General features: G+C 37.9%; 1 protein-coding gene across 1 annotated transcript in view; it reads right to left on the bottom strand.

Annotated features, from left to right (window-relative positions):
* The window catches only part of RIT2 (Ras like without CAAX 2), a 184,459-nt gene that overhangs the window by 174,303 nt on the left and 5,267 nt on the right, over positions 1 to 4,889 (bottom strand). The window lies entirely within an intron of this gene.

Raw genomic sequence — 4,889 nt, 5'->3', positions numbered from 1 at the left:
GCATCGGTCAGCGGGTGGTGAGCAATTGCATTGTGCATCACTTGTTTTATATATTCTGTATATTCTTTTACCATTATTATTATCACTATTGTTATTCTCCTTTCTTATTAAACTGTCTCTATCTCCACCCATGGGTCTTACTTTTTTTTCTTTTCTCCGATTCTCTCCCCCATCCCACTGAGGGAGGGGGGGAGTGAGCGAGCGGCTGCGTGGTGCTTAGTTGCCAGCCGGGTTAAACCACGACACTACCAATTACTTTTTATTCAAATTGAGAAAGGAGCATCATTTCTATTTTAAAAAGTTCCAGACAAAATTTTAGAGAAGGAGAAACTTTACAGCCTGTTTGGCATTCTGCATCATGTATGAAATTAGAGTTCTGTTGATTTGAAACAATCACAAATTTGACAATTCTTGGGTTTGGTTTTGAACATCCTGAATAAAAATCTGAAACAATGGTATGCATTTTGCAAGCTGCTAAAGAGACATTTCTGAGAAGACACTGCAGATTCTGGTCAGCAGGCAGCAGTTTGGTGTAACATAACAAGCTGTCACACATGTAGTGGACTAGTAAAGTTACTAAAGGAATCACAGGATCTGGCGGAGAATATGAATTTCAGCTAGGGTTCCTTTATTTTGTGTATATGAAAATGGACAGGAATTGCAGAATTACAAAACTGCATGGCACTTCGATGAGATTGCAAGGAAAGAAATTAAACAGCATGTCTTCTTGTAACTGTAGTCAGTGAAAGCTGAATTATATACTTCATTCTCTCAGCTGATTACAGCTTTTACTTTGCAAAAGCTTATGAAATTAATTTTTAAAACTATAACCATTTGTGGGTCCATGTTTGGGTCCCCTGAAATAACAAGTTTAGTTCCTGTTTTTTATCTGAATGAAAAGATAAAACTCTGCTTTACAACTGGTAACTGAGTCGAAAACATTCCTCTTTGGGAGGCCAGAGTCACAACAGCCCAACGTGCCAACTCCTGAGATAGTCTTTCATACATACACACGTGCTGTTCTTTCGGATATTCTCCACACAACCTGAAATAAAGTGGATTTATCCAGTGTCTCCACTGGGATCTGGTTAGTTGGAAAGTAACGCATTAGCAAATCACTATAGCTTGCAGCAAAGTGTCTGCCCAAGACAGCAAGACCTCTGAAACACAGGCCCTGCACAATGCTTTGGTAACAGTCAATATCTGTCAGCGGAGCTGTGTGAGCATGATGAGTCTTCTTCTAGGAAAAAAAAATTAGGAGGGCTTGCAGGCATAAAGGGAGACAAAGTCAATGAACAAATTAGAAGTGGAAAAGGATTACCAGAGGAATGGAAGGAAATAAAATTGATATTATGGAAGGAAAAGAGGTGAAAGCAGCAACAGAAGAAAAAAAAAAAAATCTTTCCTAATTGTGCTTTCAAAAGTGTCTCTAATGGATTTAATCTCATCCAAATTCTAGCGGATAGCATGTGCTGAAAATGCTGCAGATGGCTCAGCCCAGCAGCAGGGACAGCTTGGAAGGGAAACAGTTCCTGTGGCTGCCTCAACAGATTGTTTATAGCAAAGATACTGACAGTGCCCAGTCATTGTCATGAAACAGTGCTTGTTCCCTTATTTGAGACTTCAATCTGGGCATTTCAAATGGCAGATTTGTGTGTGGTTGAAACCAGGAGGGTCCTTGATAGTTCAATTCCTGTTGTTGAGAAACAGCCCAGAAGGTTTCCTAACTCTTAATAGCAAGCAGTATGAATGGGAAAAGCTGAGCAGTATACATCTGACTGAAATCTTCCCTGCGAAAGTGAAGCCCTCTTTCAATAAATCACACCAAGAAAAGCAGATTCACCTTCCAAGAGTTCTAATCACTTCACATCATTCTTCACGTAGAAGAGGTCTAGACAAAGGTCCCAAATCAGTAAATCCCATTTCCATCAGCAGAACACAGGATATTTGTTTTGCAAGTGGTAAGTTAACAAGATCTACTTACCTTCCATCTGCATCACTACCCAACATATACATTAGGTGGCCATTACTGTTAGGTGCCACCTCAGCATGTTTCCAGTTATACAGCAGCACTTACACTCTAAAGGATGCACTTTAGCTCTGTGTGAGGCAACATAAATGACTTTTTTGTGCACAACAAACAAGTCCAATCTTGAGACCAGCCTTAGGATCTCTCTGAAGCAGTCTGAACATAACAAAAGGTGCTAATTATACACATTAGTAATGCCACATCAGACACATGATAAATTTTAACACATTTCATATTTTTGAGGATGACAGTATTCCTTCTTCTCTATAAGAAGGTTTGAGGACTGTAAATGTTTTTTTCTCTTCAGGTATATTTGCTCATTAATGCTCAATCTCTAACCAACATAAACCGATTAGACTAATACAACTTTCACCAACCTGTTCTTTTCAAAGGCTATTCCACAATCTGCTCCATCTTACTTTTAAGCAAATGGTTAAGGATGTATACTGCTCTTATTGACCAGAGGAAGTCAGGCCTGAAGATCTCATACACCTCTAATTATACATGCTTTAATTTTAATTTTACCACTTAACTGATTACTCACCACCAAGTAATTCTGGTCTCTTTTCTCCTCAAATGTTGGAAAACATGTCTTTTTTTTCTTGATATGTATTGCCTTCAAACACCATAAATTCTCTGTACCCTGTGCCAAAGTGGCACAGATAGTGACCAGCCCGCTTGCTAGCCTTATACAAGTGGGTATTCATCATCTGGATGTTATGATGGGAGAAGCTGGATAGATCAACCTATTCACATTACAGCTGCATCCAGTCCCATTTACATTAAATCACTATATGCAGATGCAAGTTGTACAATAAACAATCATAGACTACTGGTTGACAGAGTTATTTGAATATAATTTAGTAATTTGTCATCATAAATCATATTGCATCAGCCCTTTTATCATCTCTGTTGATCTTCTCTGAACTCTCTCCTATTTATCAGACGGCTTCTGGTATTGAAGAATCCAGAACTTCAGACAGCTTTTTCAGCAGCCAATTGGTATCTCACATGCAGAAACCATCTTATTAAATGCAGGAGCCATAACTGAATCCTCCACCCCTCCAGCCATTGCATTATGTGAACTGGCAAAATAATGAAGACATCCTTAACTAATTTCCCCATGGCAAATAATTCTGGCCACAAGGTATGCCTGTAGTCAAGGAAATTAATGAATAAAAAATGTGTTTAATCCTCTCAAGTGGATAACAAACACACTAAATTTAAATGAAGAATATCAGAAATGGGTCCAGAATTATATGAATAATCAGCTTTAGTGCTCACAACCCAAAAAAAAACTTTCAAAATAGGATAACATATACGGAAATGCAGAATTCAGGTCATCACTAGAGATGTGACAGCACAGGTGACTGCTCTGGGGAAAAGCGCAAGTAACTTAAATAGTTACTGCAGACATTTCTCTGTATGTGATCTCTGTGAACTATACCTGAACAAAAGTATTCATTTTGGGCTTGTTCAGCCTGAAGAAGAGAAGACTGAGAGGGGATCTCATCAATGCATACAAATATCTTAAGGGCGGAAGTCAAGAGGATGGAAGCAGTCTGTTTGCAGTGGTGTCCAACGACAGGACTAGGGGCAATGGATGCAAACTGAAACACATTATTCTCAAAGGAACAAAAGAGGACTGTCAAGAGGAAACCAGCAAGCAATGTTGCTTTTAGTAAAATCACCAATATAAAAAAAAGTGAATTTTTGGAATTTGTATTCAGAAAATTATATGGAAATACTAAGGCACTTGAATTAAGGATACAAACTTCAGGAAAATAAGTTTCTAAAATTGAGGTCTCAGATGCTCAGTGTATTAAAGAGGAAGAAGATCAACGTGTGTCTATGGGTATTAACAGATAGGAAAATAAGATAACGAGTTTTTCAAATCTGTTAACAAAGAATTGATAAGATAAAATAGCTAAGAGTTGGAATTACACAAAATTGAGCTTGAAACAAATTCAGTAACCTATCTGTGAAGGCAATTGAAACATAAGAATAGTTTTGTTATCAAAGATCACAAATATATTGGAACTCTGGATTAAAAAAATCTCCAGTGTTTAATCTTCATTAGAACTATGACTGTAATTCAGTTTACAGCATCCCAAACAGGAAGACTTTAGCTGGTGGCTTACAGTGTTCAGTGAGGACTTTTTGTCCACGGATACATAATTGCCAAGAAATATTACTTTGTCTTTTGGGCTGTACCACCGTTACTGTTCTGCTCTCTCCTTTCTTCCTTTCCCAGCCTTGCTCTGACATTTCCACGTCAGGTCACAGCTGATTACAGGTTACAGTAGGTGCTATGAAGTGACCAAGGGAATTCATATGTCAGTTTGACTGATCGACACCCTTATGCTTTCAGAACTATTACCAAGCAAGGAAGTTTTTCTCTCGTCAACAAATGGATATCCTTTCTTCCTTCCCTTTTTTAAAATACTTTTTCTTCATTTGAATGAGTATAATTAATTATTTCCCTGAAATTCCCAGGGGTTTTTTTTGCCTTAAAAATCCATATTACTTTTTCTTCAGACAGATGATGATGATGGATCAAGCATTTCTTTTAAGAGAGATGTAGGTGTGTGTCTTTATTAATTTGGTATTTCAATTTCTAGTCCATTTAAAAAAAGACGGGTATTTGTGCAGTCACAGGAGAAGCATCACTACATTAGACACCAAAAACTATACTTATATTGACTTTGGGGCGGGGAGAACCAATTTAGTCTGTCTTAACTGTAATCCACACCATGCCCAGACACTTGAAAGGCTACTTTTTTCACCTTGATTCATACCGAGCATTAACTTAGTCCTCCACCTTCATTCTGGCTATCAGATTGGCTCAGAAGCCAATAAC

This window comes from Egretta garzetta, unplaced genomic scaffold (genome assembly GCF_000687185.1).
Source record: "Egretta garzetta isolate BGI_Z169 unplaced genomic scaffold, ASM68718v1 scaffold179, whole genome shotgun sequence".
In the NCBI taxonomy this organism is placed as follows: Eukaryota; Metazoa; Chordata; class Aves; order Pelecaniformes; family Ardeidae; genus Egretta; species Egretta garzetta.
The sequence above is the reverse complement of the archived record's forward strand: the minus strand, read 5'-3'. Positions and strand labels throughout refer to the sequence as shown.